Consider the following 23,045-nt stretch of genomic DNA (forward strand, 5'->3'; position numbering starts at 1 on the left):
GAGGACAGCAGGAAATGCCTTTGGAAAGGAAGTGTTGCCTGTTTGACATGTAGAAACTTGAGGCTCTTTGGTTTTGAACTAAGATACTATAATAAATACATGACAGAAATAGGAATCAAATTCTCAAATGGTGCGTCAGCTCCATCTCTTTTGATCAAAGGGCTTTCTGGCTCTGAATTTTGATGATTATCTTATTTTATTTTCACTTGCAGAAAGATCATTCTAGCATTGCTTACCTCTCATCCCATACTTACGTGACTCCAGCCCTGATTAAAATAGATTGAAATTAAGAGAAATCTTCTAAATTAAACAAAAAGGAAAATTTACTGAAAGAATTCTGATAGGTTATGGAACTCAGGCTCAGCTGGGCCTAAGGAAGATCTTAAATCAGGAATTAGAATGCCAGCTCAGCACCCTATTCTGTTTTCTTTCTTTCTCTCACTAAACTGGCTTTCACTCCACATGGCTAAACCAGGCTGCACTATAGCTTCTGAGTTTATGTCTCAGTTATTGAAGCAACTTGAGAAACACATTGAGCATTTTCCAATTGTATTTTCAATTCCTGAGAGGAAAAATCGGATTGACTCAGCCCATTTTTTGCCCAGCAAAGGTGGGAGGTAGAGCAGCCAGGCTCATCTGATGCTAAAATGGCAGTGCCAGATCTCATCCTTGAATTGGAAGTACTGGGGGACAGAGAAGGGGGTCTTGGCAGATGCCCCCAACAAATTGAAAATCCCCACTTCAAGTTACCCAGATTTCTAAAGAGGTGTTTGCCATTTGTTGAATAACTGTTTTGAAATTTCATTGTGGCATAATGAGGAATTACATTTATTGTTTCCATTTAATCAATTTAATCATATTAAAAACAATTTAGACCTGTAGTGTTTTCCTGAAGCTAATGTTTTGCTGCTCACCTCTGTACTTCTTAACTGCTGGAAAATTGACTTTATTGTTGTTATTATTTTTATTGGTAACACAGGGGCTGAGAAGTTAAAGGTCTGCAATGCTTCAGTATAATGCTCTGATAATTAAAAGGTGAATTTCTGTGCATGAAGAAATTCTGTGAATCATAAACCATAGTTCTTTTGATTGTGTTTATACTCTTTCCAGAGAGGTTCAGAAATGAATAACCTTGAGATACTCAGACCTCACAAGGTTTACTAGCTTCAAAGATTCTGATTTTATTTATAGGCTGCAAAAAACCACAATGAAGTTGGTTGTGATTCACTGCTTATCACCTTGGGCTATTGCCACTCAATGCCAGGAAGGTATTGAATTTTGTACAGTGAGAGAGTAGAATAAAAACTGTGTAGCTCCAAACAGAAGCCCGAGCGTTATCTCAGGTATTTCTCACAGCTTATTGAATGGACCCAGGCCAGTGGCTTCAGATCTGATTTTTTCTGCTTCTCCCCACCTCTGTGAGAAGTGAGTACTTTGTCAATACAGCAGCTGCTTGGTTCTTTTGGTGACTGAAGGAAGAGCTAATAGGAACAGTAATTTTCATGGCCAGTTGAGTAGTGGTCTGACGAAAAATAAATCTGGATAAATTATGCCTTGGCCTGTTAGAGTACCCCTGTTTCACTCCCAGCTTTGATTTATGCAGTAGTGCTCCTCTACTGCCTCTTTAAAATCTATGGTAAACAAATTTTCTGTTATATGCAAATTTGAGAAAGGCGCTGAAGTAGATAGCTATGAAATGTACATCATGGGTATCTGCTGAAACCCATTGTCCGTTCTGTCGAAATATAGAACTCATATATTTAAACCAGAAAACACGAAGTGGAACAAATTTTGGTTGGAAGCTAGGTAATAAAATAAATGATACATGGAAAGGGACCCCAAAGGTGCTCCAGAAAAGCTGGCATAGGATTGGAGGCCAGGCTAGGAGGAGGTGAGCATTGGGTAAGGCTTCATGTAATGGCTCCTGCAGGATTGATACTGCTTGTTATTTTGACTGTCATTTTTTAAATTATGTATTTGGATGGGGGAGCAGAGGGAAACTTTGCTTTTAGGTTTTTTCACTGTTGTCGTTTGGTTTTTGTTTGGAGGGTGTTGAATAGTCTTTCTTTTTTCATTCCTTAATGGAAACTTATCTCAAGGAGAAAACCAGCAACATTTGGCTTTGTTTCAGTCTTAAGAAGTTTTAGAGTAATATTTTCCCCCCCTTCAGCTGAGGCTACAAATTGTGGCAAAAGTATGAGAGCTTCCGGACTTTATTTGGTGTTTCACTTCATGGAACTTCTTAAAGTTATCCTATACTTATTGTAACTGGGGTGTTCTACCCTCCACCTGCCCTCTGGTTGCTTCCTCTGGTAGCCTGTCTCTGTGAGAGGCATCTTGAGCCCTTCTCAGTTAGATGGGTCATGTCATTTCTCCCTCCCAGTCTTTTCAGTGAAGTCCAACAAAGCAGCTTGGTAAATGGCTTTCTGCCTCCTCATGGCCTCTTTCACAGGTGGGTGTAGGCTCCCCACCTGCTTTATCTCTGGTTGCAAAGAATAGAGATACCCTCCTGTGACCTCAGGTAGTGGGAAGCTTACTGTTAGATCCTAGGAAAAAGGAATAGCCAGGCTTCAGGAAGGGCAAGGGCTGAGGAGAGCTAGTCACCTAAGAGGCTGGAATCAAAAGGCTGAGGGATTGTGAACTGTCATTCTGGGAGTCCGCCGTTATTGTAGCCTGCTACTCTCTGAGTTGCCCTTGTGTCTCAGATTTACCTGTTTTGCTGCCTGCTGCCATCTAGCTTTACCTCCTAGTTCAAATCCCCAGGATAATTTGAAAGGCTGAGCTAATTCATGATTATTTCTGACATTAGAGCACATCATAGGTTAAAGGCCAGCCTAGGGATTGGTTGCTTCTAAATCAGGTTCCCATCACTCATTCTGTCAGGTTCCATTCCCTGTGACTAGCAGGTTGATGGTGTGTGTATGTTTTGGTACAGGAAATCTTGTCTAAGGCTGCCCCCGAGCAGTGGTTGGCAACATAACCTGTGCCCTTTGTGGGGGCTGTGGGCAGGGAATGCATCACAGCTGGGGTGAAGAGTACACTCGTGTCCATAAGATTCTAGAAGGATGGAGGTTATCCCCATTTTGAAACTGAGGAAATTGGAGCCAAAAGAGGTTAAGTACTTTGCTTAAAGTTACAGACTTAGTAAGTAGCAAAACTGTGATTTGAAGCCAGATTTATTTGACTCCAGTAGGCCATGGCATGTTTTTCAATTTTGAGTTTTTCAAAGATGAGGTGGGGCCATATTGAAACTTCACGAACAGTACTGGCCCTTTCTTATTCTTGGAGAGACTGTAAGATTTCAGAACTGTTTTCCCTAGTGTCACACAACCAGAGTAGCTTCCTATGTTTTCATCTTTAGGAAAATGCCTTCTAAGAAAGATTCTGAGTTTGCATTTATTGAAAATAAGTCGTTAGAACTCAATGCTCTGGAGTCAATACTGTCCTCACTATAGTACAACTAAATTCAGGATTGGAGTGGGGGTGGTTCTTCAATTGAGAAGTCTCCTCCTGAGTTGGAGAACACTAGAACTGAGCATTCCTGAAGTAGATCCTGTCAGTCCTGCTCATTTCCCCTTCACAGGTTCTGTACACAGGTTGTTTTCCTCCTTTAGGGTTTTATGGTTACCCTCAAGCACATGGAGGCCCAAGACCAGGGCAGTAGGTAGGCACCTGGCACATGGTAGGCATACGATTCATATTGGTTGGGTAACTAGATGAAAGTGGGTACCCATGTGGCTCCACTGCCTCTCCTCAGTTAGGTACCTTCCTGATGAATCACTCTTTCCTCATGCTACAGATTTGCCATTTCTTTTTGTTCAAATTTTACCAGTCTTGGAAGAGAAGGCAAGTTTTCTGTAACCTGTTTAGGGAATCTTTGGAATTCTGTTTGGGCTTCTCTAGTGGTTCAACATTCAACTTCTGTGGTTTTGACCATTTTTAATCTTGTAAATGAACTCTGGGAAAACGTTTGCAATTGTCAACTCCTTCTCCTTCCTGCCTCCTCCCCTCTTTTGACATGGCCTCTTTGGTGGCGTTGTAGTGACCAACAAACAGTATAGATTTTGGAGCAGCCAGACAGACCTGAATTTAATTCTCTGCTCTGAAACATTCTGGCTGGGTGACCTTTGGCAAGTTACTCAGTCTCTCTGAGCTTGGGGCAGGTACAAAAACACTTAGCATAGTGCATGGCATATGGTAATGTCTCAAGAAAAGTTACGTGGTGCTAATATTATTATAATAATAATCAGGATAATTGCCACATTTCTTTCTCAGGGCTGTCAACGCTTCTTATTCCCAAAGGGGGGAGCTGTTAACTTTGTCTGCAGCAACACAGTAATGGACAGGAGCCTTAATGCATGATCTTTTTGTTTATATTCTGTTGTCACCCTAGAGTTTGAAGCATTTCAAGTGTTTTAAAGCACATTTTATATGAAGATAATTATCATGCTTCTAATGTATTTGGGAGCTGAGGTATTTTAATTAATGATGTGCCAGCAACCCTTTCAAATAGGGTGAAGTGTGATTTTTAAGGCCTTCATCTGCTTGGTCATAATTAGGGACATTTGGAACGTTCAGGCATAATATCTGCTGATTTGCACACTTTCATTAAGCAATCAGGACTGAATGACCCAGTGACCACACTTTCATTGGATCAGGTTCCAATTGTTGAGGCGGAGGGGCCTTCTGTGCTTTCTCCTCCTCTCCCCTGCCCAGTTTTTCCTATAACATTTACACACATTCTGTGTTCATCTAAAACAACACTACTGTGTGTATTTTTTCAAGGCCTTGATTTTTGTAGAATCCCTGTACCGCATTTTCTTTTTTCTTCTTTTTTTTTTTGCCTTATGAACCAGTCTGGCCGAATCTCTGTTAGAAAGTAAAATTTTCATATGAGACAGACTGTTATGGGAGTGTTAAAGGTGATTAATAATGGAAATGAAAAAGATGAAGTTCATTCCATGAGGGAGGGAGAAGAAGAGTTCTCTGAGAACTGAAAGAGACTGTTGATTTCATATCTAAGCTCCATAAAGAGAGGAACCATGTTTGACTTGTTCACTGTTGTCTTCCTTGTACCTAGCACTGGTCCTGGTACAGAGTAGAATTTACTGAATAAATTTATGTGCAATGCATGCCACTTACGTAAATTACATTGGTATCTACAAGGACAGAGCCTAGGTCAGAATCTGGATCTCCAGGGCCCAAAAAGAAGTATATGAAGAAGAGAATGAGGTAAAGAAGGCAAGAATTTAAAAAATCAACACAGAAATATATAAGGAATGTAAAAGAAAGTTACAAAATAAAAAAGGTAAGTTTTGCTCAGTAGCATTTTATATGGAAGAAATGTAGAGTATGTGGATACGTGGCATCGCATATTTCAATGCTGCTATTTGATTTTTTTTTAAAAGCAGAAGTTGAGTAGCTACATGACAACTCTGCTGTTGTTTGGTCTATATCGTTTTTTTGGTTTTGTCCTTGCGAAACTGGGATGATTTTCAAGCTCAGAGTCTTCATTATTTTTTCCCCTTTCCACCTTAGGTTTATAGTTGCTGTGTTGAATTTCATAAATCTTTGTCTTGCTATTTACACAGATTGTGTAATTTCTAATCTACTTTCATTTGCCAGATCCTTTGTACATTAAGTGGGTCAAAAGCTAGTACCTCAAGTATCTTCATTCAACAGGATTTTGAGTTTTAAGCCAGTCCTCCAAACACACACTCTGTTGTGCAGTTTTCATGGACAAGGTACTCTTTCTTTTTCTACCCTCATGGCCACTCTCATTACAGACATCCAGAGGTGCCACAAGAGCCTCCTGGAGGAAGGTTAGTATATGCTCCTTTAGTACTGGGGCACTTTCAGGCAACACAGTGAGTGCCATCCTTATGTCCTAAAGCTAGGTAAGGATTCTAACTCCTGAATCAGATCAAAGAGGAACTTGGTGGGGGGTGCTTTCTGGGATGGCGGTGGAGTCAGGGAGAGGACAGACATTTCCTGAGGAATAGGAGAAACAGATAATAGGAGAACAGATAGTAGGAGAAGACATACTGAGACTGGGAAGAAAAATAGGTTTAATTGGACTTAGAGTTCCACATGGCTGGGGAGGCCTTAGAATCATGGCGGGAGGTGAAAGGGACTTCTTACATGGCAGCAGCAAGAGAAAATGAAGAAGCAAAAGCGGAAACCCCTGATAAACCCACCAGATCTTGTGAGACTTATTCACTGTCACGAGAATAGCATGGGAAAGCCTTGCCCCCATGATTCAATTACCTCTCCCTGGGTCCCTCCCACAACACGTGGGAATTCTGGGAGATTCAATTCAAGTTGAAGTTTGGGGGCACAGCCAAACCATATCAACCTTATTGATGTTTTTGCAGGTGAGTGCAACACTCGACTGTCAGATAATAATTGTAGCCCTTTAGCTGTGGAGAGAGATCTGTACTAGCTACCCACTCTAGGGCTGGAGCATGTATATAAGGGAGTCAGTTTAAGGAGTGTTTTTGGTGGTATATAGGATTTATTTCCCCAGCCTGGTTGACGTGGCAAGACCCTGTCTTTTCAAAAATTTTAAAAAATTAGCTGAGCATGGTGGTGCATGCCTGTGGTCCCAGCTACTGGGCTGGTGGTCGGGGTTGGGGGGCACCTAGGCGGGAGGATTGCTTGAGTCCAGGAGGTTGAGGCTGCAGTGAGTTGTGATTGTGCCACTACACTCCAGCCTAGGAAACAGATCGAGGCCCTGTCTCAAAACAAACAAACAAACAAACAAACAAACAAACAAAAAAAGGATATATTTCCTTTGGCTCATTGTAACACATAATTGTGACTTCCAATTTTGTAGGCATCTAGAAAAATTAGTTTTGAAAATTTGTAGAGTATGCCTATAGATCTGTTTACCAATCCATCTGTAATTATTTATTGATCACATAACATGTGACCAGGCCTAGCCAGCCCCTGTTCAGATAGAATAGTAAAATTTGGTGTAGGGTTTTTTAACTGTCATTCTGTTTGTGATTTAGGTTATTAGGGAAAGCCCATTTACCCTGAATTCAAGACAGGTAGCCTCCGGGAGTTCTGAGTGGAAATTCATCTGTTTCCTCTGTCATTTTAGAGAAGGTGCTGCACTTGTACTTTCAGCAGTGGATTATGCACAATCAACCGTGATGAATATATGAGCATTTTTAATTAGTCTTCATGCCTGTGTCTAATGCAATCAGAAACCCTGTATCAGAGTAGAGATTTGTAATCAATCATTCATCATCTTCTGAGGCAGATATAAACCCATTTGCTTTTAGCCTGCAACTTAAAATATCTGCTTTAGAGAATTATTATTAACCAGGCAGATATCTGTAAATGAAGTATATTTTGAGCATGTAGACTTAAATCTCAAATTGTAGATTGCTCTGATTAAGTGTAATTGTGAGAATTAAGGTGTCTCTAGCTTTCAGTCTGTCCATAGAAAACCTACCAAAAGACAAAATAGTGTTAGATAAAGAGTATCAGACTGGCGTTAAGGAAACCTGAATTCGAGGCCCACCTTTGCAAACTCCAGTTTTCTCATCTGTAAAATGAAAAGAGGATTGAAATAGCAGCTATTTAAGTTCTCACTATGTTATGTTAAAGGTATGTTACTTATAATAGAAACACTAATAGTAAACAACATCTGGGAACCATTTAATATGTCCGTGGAGGCACATGGAGCTTCTATTGTGTCACCTTTCCCCATATTGCTCCTATGAGGTAGTTACTATAAAAAGGCCACCTCTGTCCTTAGCTTGGGAGTTCTTGTTGGGGAGGCTGATCTCTGTAAGCTGAAGATTTAGAGATGTCAGATATGAATCCACAATGATTATCTAAATAAAGATCATTGAATTAAATATAGAGTTCTACAGAGATGATTTTTTGTTTATCTTAGCGGGTCTGTCAAAATTCTGCAATTAAAGTAAAATTGACAAATTATATTTTCAAATTTAACTGACAACCAAGTAATTATAGTGTATTTATCTGCTGTTAAAATAATTTTTTCCCCCAAAAGTGAAATTCTAGAGAATCCAAGAACAAGTTAATCCTCAGTGTTGATTAGCAGCATTAGTGAGCATGGAGAAAATGGATCACTAGTTATTGGAGTATAAAGCAGTACAACTTTTGAGGAGTCCGTTTACATCAAAACCCTTCAGATATTCATACTCTTTGAGCTGATGTTTCCACTTCTGGGATTCTAATTGAAGGACAAAATCATGGGTATGTTCAAATGCTTAGTTAAAAGAATGTTCCTTGGCTGGGCATCATGGCTCACACCTGTAATTCCAGCACTTGGGAAGCTGAGGCAGGAGGATCTCTTGAGCCTAGGAGTTCAAGACCAGCCTGGGCAGCGTAAGGAGACTGTCTCTACAAAAAGTAAAAAAATCAGCCGGGTGTGGTGGTGCACACCTGTAGTCCCAACTATATGGAAGGCTGAGGTGGAGAGGATTGCTTGAGCCCCGGAAATCAAAGCTGCAGTGAGCTGTGATTGTGCCAGTGCACTCCAGCCTGGGCAACAGAGCAAGACCCTGTCTCAAAGGGAAAAATAAAAGAAGTTCCTTGCACAGTGTTTATGACACTGAAAACCTAAAAGCAAACTAAATACCCAGCCATGAGCAGATTGGTTAAATAAACCCATTTAATGCCAAATATGTCATAAAATGGCACTCTCTGGGGACCAGCCTTTTTTCCTCCAATAATTAAAAAATCAAGCTAGTTATACTTAGTAATTATAGGAATTTAGAATATACAGATAAACAAAACTAAACATACACAATCCCGCTTTCCAGAAGGAACCATTATTGACATTTCCAGTTATGTCCTTCTGGAATTTACACTATATATACATATCTATGTGTATATCTATGTGCATATGTGTATGTATGTCCATATTTATATGTGTATTTGTAACTACACACACAGAAATATGTGTTTAGTTCTTTCTCATCTATTTACTTACTAACAATCATTCAGACTGTACAGTTTAATGAAACATTGGGATCATACCTTATTTGGCATTTGTTAAAATTCCCAGTGCAAGAATAGTGCCTGGCCTGTAGAAGGAATTGAATAAATATTTGTGGAACAACTGAATGTATCTTGACCATCATTCCAGGTTCACTGTTTAATTCCAAAAGATTATTTTGATGACTAGGTAGAACTTCATAGTGTGTATGTACCACATTTAGTTGTTTCTAGTCTTTAAGTATAAAAGCCATTGCTGAAATAAATGCTTTTGTCCCTTAATTTTCAACACATTACAATTTGTTCGTTACAGTTAATACTCTAAAAATGGAATTGTTGGATAAAAGGTTATGTGAGTTTCTCACTTTTGGTAGCGTTGCCAAATGCCTTCTGGAAAGAGTGGGCCATTTTATATTCCCGGTGAAAGAATGCACTGTCTGAGTTCACACTTGAGAACATGAACTTTTTTTTCCCCCCAATAAAAATGTTTATTGGGATAATTGTAGATTCACATGCTGTTGTAATAATTATACAGAGAGATCCTTCCTACACTTTGCCCAGTTTCCCCCAATGGTAACATTTTACAAAACTATGGCATAATACCATAACCAGGCTATTGACATTGATACAGTTCACACATCTTCCTTAGTTTTACTTGTGCTCTTTGTGTGTGTCCGCATTACATTCTATAAAGTTTGCCATCTGTGTAAGTTTGTATATCTACCACCAAAGTCAACATATTGAATAGTTCCAACACTATGTGGGTCCCTTCTATTGCCCTCTTATAATCACACCACTTCCCTCCTGCCTTCCCTGCCCCCATTTTCCCATACATCATCCCTAGCAACCACAAATCTATCCTCCATTTCTAAAATTTTATCGTTAAAAAATGTTACATAGGTGGAATCATACAGGATGAAACTATTTGAGATTGGCTTTTTTCGCTCAGCATAATTCCCTGGAGAGTCATTCAAGCTGTTGTTGGTATCAATAGTTCATTACTTTTTATTGCTGAGTGGTATTTCATGGTATGGATGTACCACAGTTTGTTTAATCATTTACCTATTGAAGGATATCTGAGCTGATTCTGGTTTTTGGCTCTTAGGAATAAAACTACTATGAACATTTGTATACGGGTTTTTGTGTTAACGTAAGTTTTCCTTTCTCTGGGATTAATGCCCAGCAGGTCAGTTGCTGGATTGAACAGAAGTTACATGTTTGCTTTTTTATTCTTTTTTTTTTGTTTTTTTGACAGTGTCTTACTCCGTTGCCCAGGCTGGAGTACAGTGGCATGAACACGACTCACTGCAGCTTTGACTTCCCAGTCTCAAGCGATCCTCCCACTTCAGCTTCCTCAATAGCTGGGACTACAGATGGTCACCACTAACTCAGCTAATTATTTTTATTTTTTCTGGTAGAGACAGAGTTTCACCATTTTGCCCAGGCTGGCCTTGAACTCCTGGGCTTATGTGATCCTCCCTCCTCAGCCTCCCAAAGTGCTGGGATCACAGGTGTGAGCCATTGTCCCAGCCCATGTTTAGTTAAGAAACTGCCAAATGTTTTCCAGAGTGACTATACCATTTTATACTCTTACCAGCAAGTGTTCTAGTATCTCTGCATCTTTTCTGACATTTACTATTTTCACTGTTTTTAATTTAAGCCATTCTGATAGATATGCAGTAATATATCTTTGTGGTTTTAATTTGCATTTCCCTAATAGCTAGTAATGTTGAACATTTTTCATGTGCTTGTTTGCCTTCTGTATTTCCTCAGAATTATCTCTGTTCATGTCTTTTGCCCCTTTTCTAATTTTTTACTGTTGAGTTTTGAGAGTTTAATATTTTAGACACTAGTCGTTTTTCAAGTATGTGGTTTGCAGATATTTTCTGCCAGTCTGTAGTTTACCTTTTCATCTTCTTCACATGGGCTTTCGTAGAGCAAAAGTTTTAAATTTTGATGATGTTCAATTCATCACTTTTTTCTTTTACCGATTGTGCTTGTGGTGTCAAGTCTAAGAACTCTTTTCCTAGCTGGTATGGACTTTTGACTCGTCCCTTAGAGACCCTCTAACATTGGTCATAATTTTGCAGCTTGAGGTAACTGTGTTAGAAATTGGGTTGGAATATCCTTTGCTTTGTTAACAACTAGACTAATGTTTTTTCCTTTCTCATATCTTTAGCTGGAGAATGGTACAGCTCTCTTTTATTTCAGGCTGTCAGAGCTTTTCTGAAATGTTGCAATCCTGCTTCAGAATGGGGACATCTGAGTCTTGGCATTCATCCCAGTCATAGCCTCTTTTGCCAATTCTTCCACAATTTCTGTAATTGTAACATGTAAAAGAACTCTTCATCCTGACCAGGAAGGATGGTGGTGAATGTGACAGTGGGGATTCATGGGTAAAGGATAAATGACTTTAACTGAGTCAGAAGCAGCAAACTTTGAGGGGTTTGTATTTCATGTTGAGAACGTTCCCTTAGACCTTAGTAGTAGTGGAGTATAAGGAGATGGTTGAGGGTGAACTCTTTAACCTGATGGCCTGGTTTTTCATCCTAGCTCTTCCCCTTACTAGTTGTATAAGCACAGGCATGTTTCTTAATCTCTCCTTTCATCAATTTCTTCAGTTGTAAAATGAGGATAATAATAATAGTACCCATTTTATAGCGTTGTTCCAGGATTAAGTTGTTACATGTAAAGTGCTTGGTATAGGGCCTGGTAACTGCTCATAGTTGTTAACATTTTTATTATTTCACCTCTTGCATCTGTCCTGTCGCCTGAAGTGCTTTTTAAAATGCAGATTCCTGGATTTCCATTCCCAGACCTTCCGAATCAGAATCTGAAGGGATAGGGCCCTAGGAATTGCATTTCAGAAAGATTCCCACATGGTTCTTAGGAATGCTAAAGTTTTTGAATAGTTACCTTGAGCCATTACTATTTCTCCATGGTAAGTGAGCTCTCTAGTCTTTCTTTAGAGATGTGGTTGGGTACTTCTGCAAAAGCGCATACCTCCTCTCTAAGAACACTTCTGGTGTTGCCAGAAACTAACCAAACTTTCTACACAGAGTCAAGTTATGGCGGAACTGTGTATCTAGCTGGCTCAGTGGCATGCACACTGGGGTCAGGCGGATGTGAGACCATAGAATGTGATGGGTTCTATGACAAACTAGAGCATGAATGTTATATTCAAAGGTCTCCAGATGAAAATAAAACATAAATCTGTGGGCTGGATTCAGTATTCTGGCTGCCAATTTGTCATAGTTTTACATAGGTATGGAGCAATGTCTTTAGGTGAGGTTGGGAGGGAGAATATAAATTTGCAAATCTCTTTGTCAATTTTCTTGTAAGTGTGCTGCTCAAGGCCAGTATTTTTTCTACCAGCAGTTCTATTAGGGATTATTGTCCAGTGTAAATATTGCAAATTAAACTCTGGGGATAACCTTAGGCTATATAGATAGCAGTATATGCTTCCTTTTTCAAAAACAATGACTCTGTAGCACTTCTCCCACAAAGGATGTGGCAGGAAGCCACAGATACTCCCTCTCTGAGAGACTTAACTGATACTTTTTTTAAGCAAGAATAACCATGATTAAAGTTACTGTTTTAAGTTAGAGACTAGCTTTTGAGAATACAACTGACTTCTTTTTATAGTACAGTAGACGTGGCCAGGCACAGTGGCTCACACCTGTAATCCCAGCGCTTTGGGAGGCTGAGGCAGGCGGATCATCTGAGGTCAGGAGTTCAAGACTAGCCTGACCAACGTGGTGAAAATAAAAAATTAGCTGGGCATGATGGTGGGTGCCTCTAATCCCAGCTATTAGGAAGGCTGGGGCAGGAGAATAGCTTGAAACTGGGAGGTGGAGGTTGCAGTGAGCTGAGATCTCACCATTGCACTCCAGCCTGGGTGGCAGAGGGAGACTGTCTAAAAAAAAAAAAAAAATACAGTGGACGTTCTCTTAACCAATCTATGTGGTTCCCTGGTTTACCAGTGCTTTCCATTCTCTCTGGAAAGTACATTGACTCTCATGCCCACTCCCTGCTGAGTGCCCTGTCTGGTAGGCTATTTCCCATATGTGCTCAAGGTTCCAAACATTTCCTCCCACTGCTGAGTTGTGTGCATTGTTACAGTAATTACATAGTTTCATTAAATAACAAGTATACTGATGAAATATGTGTGTGAAAAGGAAATTGTTTATTTTGATGAAGTTGAATTAATTGGAAAGACTAAAGGCAACTTGCCATAAGATATTGGTGTCAAATTGGATGTGGAAGAGAGAACTCTAACTGATTGGGAAAGATGTTTAAAATATGGAAAGATTCTGCACTGAATTGATTCATACTGAGGTTCTTCTCAACTTCAAGTAACCTAAATGGGAAGTTAGGTTTAGGCAAGAAAGACAACTTTGACATTCAATCAGCAGACCTGTGCTTAAAGAAATAGCCTTGGCCTATGTGAAAATGTTGGCAAATAAATTTGCTTTTTTAAGTTTCATGATTAAATATTTAAGATAGGAACATATGTGTCATTTTTAAAAATGATTATGTACCTTAAATGGTATTTTCTCTTAATCTACAAACCATCATCCCAGTTGCAATAGGGTTTCTGTAGTTCCATCCCACAGAGCTATATTGCTAATAAAATAGAGTAGTTGACCAATACTAGCCTGCAGCCAACTTGGGAAGAGGATCTCTTTTTACAGAAAACAGTGCTTTCAAAAGCGGACTATCCAGAAATACCTTATATATTTTTTTAAGTTTGATCCTTTCACTTTATACCTTAGTTCTACCTAGTTTTAGCTTTTCAAATACTTAAATATAAGTAAGTATACATTTCATAAAATGGTAAAATCAACATTTTATCTTCCTGTGAAAAATTTCTCATTAAGTGGTGCTTATTCAATATAAAGTGATTCATTTTTAAGCTCAAAGGTGTTCAGAATACTCTACAGCAGTAAAATTGGGTATAATAAACTATCCTTACTTCAGACATGAACTGATAAAGAGTTTCTTATATAAAATCCTAGTGGTAAAAATAAGTTTAGAAAATAAAAAATATTAACAGTCAGCTTATATGGCCAAATCTTTGTTCTGCTCCCATTGTATTTTCTGGGTGTGTTTTGCTCTCCTGAGTCAGGCAGCTGCTTTGCTTCTTAGGTTATTCCCAGACTTCTCAGGGCTCCAGGAGCATGAGCTTCTATGGCTTCCTGGTCCAATGTTCCCCCGAAGCAGTGATGTTGAAGGTAGAACAGACAAGACAATTTGGATAAACAACTACATAAAAATTTTCCTTATCTTGACTTTGGCTCCAGTCCATGAGTGAGACACAGTAGAATAATATCCTCGTGCTTTTTGAGTATGTACGTACCCCCTAAAGCTAACCAGTGAGTCATCAGCAGACTACTTGATGAAGCTAGTGTTGTTACTTTTCTCTAGGGTGTTCATCTCTTCCCATTAAGGATTTTTTTTTAAGATATGCTACACTAGTTTTTAGACCCTCTCTTGCATTAGTAACAAAAAGACTAGAGATCATTGTTTATTACCTGTGATGGTAAGTACCCAGGAATATTTGTCGAATGAATGAATTGGTTTGCCAATCTCAACAGACTTGTATTTGCTAATAACCCTGAGTGAAGAGGGACATTATCAGTTAGGTTAATAAAGCATTAAGTTGAGAGTGGGAATGTTAATGCAGGCATAATGGAGTAAAATTGCCTGGCCTGAGCTGGTAATTGGAGTTTAGCCACTGCATATACATTTTTACAGTCCTTTATGTTTCTTTCTCTTTTCCATCACGAGAGCTCATTCTTTTGAGACTCATGTCTGTGTCATCACCATCCAATAATATTCATTAAGCTCCTGCATGCCGAGTACTGCTGGGTTTCGTCCCTTTTAATGAGTGTGACGTTTAAGTTGAAGGATAGGCTTTTATGCAACACTGCTTTGTCCTGGAAGGAGTAATCTGTGAGTACACATTATTTTGGCACACTGTTTTCCTCAGTTCAGTGAGCTAATTAGATCAATCACATATTTTTATTGGCAAGCTCTGGCTGCCTCTTTAAAACAAGGGGTAAATCAGTGTGCCTTTATTCTGGGAGATGTTATCAGACCTGGGCTCCGTTGGTAGTAGCCATTAGTGGGTTCTTTTATCTTGATTTTGTAAATAGTTGCTCCTTTACACAATAGATGTTCATGCTCCATGATTCCTTGCTAATTACACTTTTGTCACTTACTACAGTATGCCTTTTTGGTCATCAAGCATTGCTTATGCAGAGTACAATTGAGACAGCCAAGTAAAAAGGGGTCCCTGGAGAATCTCTGACTGGCCTGTGCACTGGGAGGATGGGGTGGAGCCTCGGGAAGTTCACACCATTTGCAGTGGGGAGGAGCCTGGCCTCTCCTTTCCTGTTAAGAGGAACCTCTCTCACTTTGTTGAGAGGTTTTCTTTTTTTCCTTTTTTGCCCAGTAAATTCTGTTCCCCTTCACCCTTCAAAGTGTGTGTGTGGCTAACTTTTCCTGGTTGTGTGACAAGAACCCAGTTTTTTCTACAACACAGTGTTGTGTGTGTGGTGCTCTGTTTTGTGCTGCTCTTAGTTAGGTTTTTAAACAATGCTTTAAAAATAAGTAATTGCACAAAACAACATTTAAGGAAATCAAAATACATGGAAACATTTTTTTGTCCAGCCCTTGGTGGAATGTGACTTGTCCCCTCCACATCCCCTGCTTTTTTTTATTCCCAGTATTAAGTATTTATAAGCTCTCTTAATTTTCCCTTCAAAGTTGTTTTGATTTGTCCCACTCTATATTCTCTTTGCTATCACCTGGCTTAGTCCCTCATCACTGTACTACCTGCTTTACCTGCAGTATTCTCTCTCTCTCTCAACAGCCTCGTTTGCCTCATGCCAACTTATCCCATGTTTATCTGCCAGACTCATTTCCTTACATCCCTCTTTTGTCCTACAATAACTATGCTCAGAATTCTTTATGAGCTCCCAGTTGCCTCATGAACTGGCCCCTGACTCCCTTGCCTGGCTGTCATTACTCGGTTCCATGCACTCTGTCAGTGGCAGTTCCTGCTCCTCAAAAGTCAGTTGTCTTCCCCGGGGGCAATAAGCTTGTTTTCCGCTCCCTACAGCATGGCACCATGGTTAAGAGCATGGGGGAGCAGATTTGCTTGAGATCAAATGCTGGTTCAGCCACTTACCTCAGGAAGGCAACCTCTCTGTGCCTTAGATTTCTCATCTATAAATTGGGCATAATGCTAGTCCATCCTTCATATACTTCTGAGGTGTGAGTTGTGTTATGTATCTGACACAGTAAGAATTTAGCAAAAGGGTGAACTACTATTGTTATTATGTTGCCTAAAATGCCCTTCTAATAATTATGTTAGCACTTATGTATTGCTACTATGTGTCAGATAGACACTGTTCTGAAACTCTTCCCTATGTGAATTTGTTTAGCTCTTACAATAACTCCATGAAGAAAGAACTGGTACCCCATTTTATAGATGAGAAAACTGAGGCACAGAGGTGGAGTCACTTGCTTAACCTCATCCAGCAGATGTGGCAGGGCTAAGATTTGAACCTAGGAAATCCAGCTCTAGAGTCTGTGCTCTTAAGCACTGTACTATAAACCTAAATTCTCCTTGTATGATAAACATGCTGTAAAGTGAACCCCCTCCAAAACTGTGTGCTTAGCCCCTCACCGCCAGCCCATAGGGATGGCTTTCTGAACTCCTAATGCATTTAATAGGCATAGAAAAGCTAAAGCCTTCATTGTTTTGTATCCTGCAGTCCTGTATATATATGAAAAAATTCTTTGATTATAATTATTGAATGCTATAATAGAGAATTTGGAATATGGAGACACCAAAGAATAGCATACAATACACCTGGAGATAACTACTATTCACAGGTTATCTGTGTTCCTAAACTTATTTGTAAATATTATACATATATCTTTCACAATATAGGGCATTGTACATACACACATTATACATAATTATTATCATACCATGTATATAATTTTGCATCTTGCTTTTTTTGCTTAATATTATAGTGTGAGCATTTGCCTGTCATTAAATATTCTAAGTCACCATTATAATGAATGCAAACAATTTAATTTGTTATTTAGACTGTCTGTAGTGGACATTTGTTTCCTTCTAATTTTTTATAACTAGAAACATTTCTACAATTAAATGGATCAAAGATTGTGGCTTAAAAAAGACTTCTGGTATGTTTGCAAAATTGCCTTTCAGTAGGTTGTATCTATTTATTACTTCTGTAGTGGAAAACTCTAGGGTGTTTCAAGGCACTGATTGATTGTGAAAATTTTGATGCATCTTTGCTAATGTGATAGATGATCTAGGGCAAGTGTCATGGCTCAAATTGCGTTGAACCAAAGTGCTTAGGGTAATAAGCACATGGTACTCCATGAGTACTTATTTGGTTAATTTTCAATAGTGATGTGGTGGGATTTGTAGAATTCTAAGATTCAGAAACTGGAGGACACGGGACAAAATCATTTACTAAAGCTCCATATTTTGAAGATAAAGTGAGACACAGAGTAGTGAAGTAACTGTCCAAGTTTGTATAGCTGGTTGGGAGCAGAATAAGTATTATGTTTCTTGTTTTCAAGCTCTGATTGTTTTCACTATGTCACATTGCTTTTCACTTACCTTAACCCATTGACCCTGATCTGGCTTCACTTACAGTGAGACATAGCTGCCCAAACTTGGAGGTGCAGCTTATGACCATATACCAAAATAATCAATGTTTTCAAGACTTTGGGTCTAAGATACAGGAATACTGATTAACCTCACCAAACAGTCCAACTTTGTCATTATTTAATTTCTCCTTTTCCTGCTTAGAGCTTCCCAGGTGCCACTGTTTAAGATCAACTGGAGGGAGTGTGAAGATGGGGAACTGAAATATGGCCTGTCCCTCACAGACTGAGACCTCAGACTCTGTGATGCTGTTTAGTGCTTTGTGCTTGGAAATAGGATTCTTAGGGGTTATGGGTTTAGGTGGTAGTTGCAATGTCTGGCTGTGTGGCCTTTCCCCTCTTCTGCCATGGTATTGAGAAAAGGAAATCCATGGAAGCTGGCTCAGCTTGACTTAATCTTGCCTCTGGAACCAGTTCTCTGAGCTGTCATCTTAATACAGCCTTGCTCTGCAGGTTCAGAGGTGTGGAAGTTGGGAGGCTGAGGCAGGAGTTTGTCTTGAGCCCAGGTGTTTGAGACCAGCCTGGGTAACATAGGGAGACCCCCTATCTACAAAAAAATACAAAAATTAGCCAGGTGTGGTAGTGTGCACCTGCAAAGCTACTTGGAGAGGCTGAGGTGGGAGGACCAATTGAGCCCTGGAGGGCAAAGCTTTAGTGAGCTGTGATCATGCCACTGCACTCCAGCCTGGGCAACACAGTGGGACTCTGTCTAAAAACAAAAAGTGTGGAAGTCCTCACTGCCCTCACTATTTTTGCATTTTCCCAAAGAGCAGTTGGTTTCCCAGAAAGGTATGGGTAGCATGGATTAATATTTCTACGTATTGATAATGTGGAATGAAAAGTAAATGCAATGACTTTTTGCAGTTTAATCTTTCTTTGATATTGTGTTAATTAAGCCATAAAAAAGCTAGTAGTTTCAAGGCAGAACATACATGTTAAATTCATATCCACCCATATTGCTAATAAGATTGACTAAAATTTCCAAGGCAAAATATTTCCTTATCCTTCTTCTTTTTTTTTTTTTTTTTTTTTTTTTTTTGAGACAGGGTCTCGCTCTATCTCCCAGGCTGGAATGCAATGGCATGATCTTGGCTCACTGCAACCTCTGCCTCCCGGGTTCAAGCAATTCTCCTGCCTCAGCCTCCTGAGTAGCTGGGACTACAGGTGCCCACGGCCACGCCTGGCTAATTTTTTGTATTTTTAGTAGAGATGGGGTTTCACCATGTTAGCCAGGATGGTCTCGATCTCCTGACCTCGTGATCCACCGGCCTCGGCCTCCCAAAGTGCTGGGATTACAGGTGTGAGCCACCGCCCCCGGCCTTCTTATCCTTCTTAGTTTTCAGAATAACCTATCTCCCTCCCTCCTCCTGTCCTTAACAAAGAACAAAGGATGTAACTAGTTGATTATAAGAATTATTTTGAATTAAAATTTCCCTATTAAAAAAATTGAAAAAGAAACCTGCTTTGAAAAATGTCTCACCTTCAGGGAAAGGTGAATGCCTGAATGCTGTTATGCTGTTTATTATGCTTTTGGATGAGAAACTTTATTCATTCAAATATTTCTTAAGGGCCCATGTGATGGTTAATTGTAAGTGTCAACTTGACTGGATTAAGAGATACCTAGATAGTAAAGTGTCACTTCTGGGTGTGTCTGTGCGGTGTTCCCAGAGGAGATCAGTATGTGGGTGGATGGACAGACCAGTGGGGTACATCTGCCCTGAGTGTGGGCATGGAACATCCAATCTGCTGGCGACCCAGGTAGACAGAAAAGGCAGAGAAAAGGTGATTTCCTCTCTCTGTCTCTCTCTCTCTCCTGAAGCTGAGACACTCTTCTTTTCCTGCCCTTTGACATCAGACTCCAGGTTCTTCAGCCTTTGGACTCCCGGATTTATAGCAGCAGCCCCCACTACCTCACTCTCAGGTTCTCAGGCCTTTGGCCTTAGACTAAGAATTATAACATTGGCTTTCCTGGTTCTGAGGCTTTCGGACTTGGACTGAGCCACACTACCGGCATCCAAGGTCTCCAGCTTGCAGATGGACTCCTGTGGGACTTCTTGGCCTCCATAATTGCGTGAGCTAATTCCCCTGGTAAATACTCTCTCATCTATCTATCTGTCTGTCTGGAGAACTCTCACTGATACAGACTGCTATGTGATATTCATTGTGTAAGGTATTGGGGATATAGCAGTGAACAAAATGTAGACCTTGCTTTCACAGAGTTTATAGTCTTGAGGAGCAAAAAGACAAGTTCTTCTGGGAATTCTTCCTAGTAGTGGAGACATCTAGGCTGAGACCTGAGGAGTGAGAAATCTCAGTTACCCAGGACTGAAGAATATGCCTACTGTGATTGGATCTGGAAATGGGAAAGTGGGGATTCAATATTTGGCTTAACTGTTAATGTGGACATACACACGCAACATGTTAAAGAAGGAGAACCATGAGAATATTTAGGTTTAATAACAGAGTCTTTATCTCAAAAAATGTTTTCTGCTACTTTAGAGCCTAAATCTTGTTTCTTCAGGTGGGCTGGCCTCAAGAGGTAGGGGGAGATTGAAGGTCTCAGGTTCCAATCACAAAGACATTCTCCTTGGTCCCCACTTCATCAGTTCCAGCAGCACCCGCCACCCCCTGCCTTGCTACTTGTTCCTTAGTTTGAAAACTGCATGGCAGTTTTTTCTCTAGGTTGGCAATTCTGATTAGAGTGGATTACTGCTACTCGGAAACCAGGAGAGAATAGTGTGACATGCTTTTGTGCAGTGGTACCCTTGATTGGCTGTATCTTGTCCCCTGAAGAGTTGTCATAAAGGACTGTAGGCCATCAATTGCATCCTGTATGTGTGAGCAGTGGCAGAAGTACCTGCAGATACAGTGCTGGTGGTATGTTAGAAAGAAGGTATGTCTGAAACAGTCAAGACACACTTCTCTATTTTAGTGTGTAAATGGTAGCTCCAAGAGAAGAGCCACCCCGCAGAGAGGCCATAGGCTCACAGAAAGGTAAGGCTTAAGCTATAAGATCATCTAGTCTAATGTTCTTAGAACTTTCTTAAACACTCTTTTTTTCCCCCAAAAAAACCTTCTGTGGAAATCCAGAATATAAATTTGATAAAAAGCAGTGAATTGACACCTTAGAGAGTTTTAATATTCACCATTTTTTAAAATATGTGAAGCACCACTCCTCCCCAAAGCTCTTGGATTCTGGTAGGCACACATGGAAAGATAGCTCATAGTAATGGCTCACTTTTGTTAGTATTTGCAGTGAGAAGGACTCTGTGCTGGGCCGGGCGCAGTGGCTCATGCCTGTAATCCCAGCACTTTTGGAGGCCAAGGTGGGCGGATCACCTGAGTTCAGGAGTTTGAGACCAGCCTGGCCAACATGGCGAAACCTTGTCTCTACCAAAAACATAAAAATTAGCTGGGCATGGTGGCAGGTGCTTGTAATCCCAGCTACTCGGGAAGCTGAGGCAGGAGAATCATTTGAACCTGGGAGGTAGAGGTTGCAGTGAGCAGAAATTGCACCACTGCACTCCAGCCTGGGCCACAGAGTGAGACTCCCTCTCAAAAGAAAAAGAAAAAAAAAAAAGATTGTGGTGAGCACTTATCTGCAGTGTCACTTTGAATCTCCCCTGTAGTCCCATGAGGTAGGCACCATCATGATCACCTCTATTTTACAGATGAGGCTTTAAGCTTAGAGTGGTTTAATGTCCTGCTGAAGGTTACATGGCTACTAAGTGATATAACTTGTGCTTGAATCTGGGTCTCCATGACTAACCACTCAATGCCTTTAATTAATAATCTAGTGGACTCTTATCACTAGATGCCACAGGTTCATGCCAGCACCAGCACTGGGACCCAGGAATTCAAACCCCTGGTCTAGTGTTGTTGGTGCTACACCAAAATAGGTAACTGCTTTGGAAATATCAGAGTAATATGTAATAAGTGGGCTAATTCCATGGAAACAGTTTTATCAGAGGCCTTTGAACCAGAGTGACTCCATTTTGAATAGGGGCTGGGTAAAATAAGGCTGAGACCTGCTGGGCTGCATTTCTAGTAAGTTAGGCATTCTAAGTCACAGGATAAGATAGGAGGTCAGCACAAGTTATAGGTCATAAAGACCTTGCTGATAAAACAGGTTGCAGTGAAAAAGCCAGCTAAAACCCACCAAAACCAAGACCAAAACCAAGATGGCAATGAAAGTGACCTCTGGTGGTCCTCACTGCTACACTCCCATCAGCACCATGACAGTTTGCAAATGAAATGGCAATGTCAGAAACTTACCCTATATGGCCAGGCACAGTGGCTCATGTCTGTAATCCTAGCACTTTGGGAGGCTGAGGTGGATAGATCACCTGAGGTCAGGAGTTTGAGACCAGCCTGGCCAACATGGCACCATCCCATCTCTACTAAAAATGCAAAAATTAGCCAGGCGTGGTGGCACACGCCTGTAATCCCAGCTACTTGGTGTTAGAAATGCAAAATACTTGTTCCCCGGTGCTGTAAAGAAATAGCACTTGAACATAAATTTAATTTTCTCAGCAAGGCAACATTTACTTTCTGCAGAAAGGGTGCCCCTCGCAGATGGAACAATGGTGAGAGCACACCTGGACGGGGAGGGGCAGGAGTTCTTATTCCTGATGCAGGTACCCTCTACTGTTGTGTCGTTCCCCTATTGGCTAGGGTTGGACTGCACAGTCTAAACTAATTACGATTGGCTATTTTAAAGAGGGCAGGGGTATGAGCCAGAGTGGCGGGGTGAGTAGTTTGGCAGGAAGGACAGTTAGGAACAGGTAACTAAAGGTGACTTAGGTCACAGCAGGTGACTGGGATGAGTCAGGACAGAGCAGGTAATCAGGGGAACAGATGTGAACTACTGATTCGGACTGGTGGGAAAGTTGTTTAGTGAAACTAGAATCAAGTGGGCAAAGAGAACCAGGAAGTTTAAAATGGAGAATCAAAGAATAAGAGAGCTGAACATACTGACATACTGATTCTTTGAAGAGAAACTTGGGGTTCACTATATTTAACATTGGGAGGCTGAGGCTGGAGAATTGCTTGAACCTGGGAGGTGGAGGTTGCAGTGAGCCAAGATCACACCACTGCGCTCCAGCCTGGGCGACAGAGTGAGACTGTCTAAAAAAAAAAAAAAAAAAAAAAAAGTTACCCTATATGGTGAGAAAAGGGGAGGAACCCTCAGCTCTGGGAATTACCCATGCCTTTCCCAGGAAACTCATGAATAATCCACCTTTTGTTTAGTATGTAATCAAAAAATAAGCATAAAAATGGTCAATTGGCCACCCTCAGGGCTGCTCTGCCTATGGAGTAGCCATTCTTTATTCCTTTACTTTCTTAATAAA

General features: G+C 40.4%; 1 protein-coding gene across 5 annotated transcripts in view; it reads left to right on the top strand.

Annotated features, from left to right (window-relative positions):
* Positions 1-23,045, top strand: part of FHIP1A (FHF complex subunit HOOK interacting protein 1A) — a 258,783-nt gene that overhangs the window by 114,805 nt on the left and 120,933 nt on the right. Inside the window, exon 1 of one of the 5 annotated variants that reach the window (XM_055111916.2) lies at positions 8,030-8,235. The exons of the other annotated variants lie outside the window; for them this stretch is intronic. The gene's annotated coding sequence lies outside the window, so the exon portion shown is untranslated. Of the gene's footprint in view, positions 1-8,029; positions 8,236-23,045 lie in introns of those variants that run through there. 5 annotated transcript variants of the gene reach the window in all.

The sequence above is a fragment of the Pan paniscus genome, chromosome 3 (genome assembly GCF_029289425.2).
Source record: "Pan paniscus chromosome 3, NHGRI_mPanPan1-v2.0_pri, whole genome shotgun sequence".
Lineage (NCBI taxonomy): Eukaryota > Metazoa > Chordata > Mammalia > Primates > Hominidae > Pan > Pan paniscus.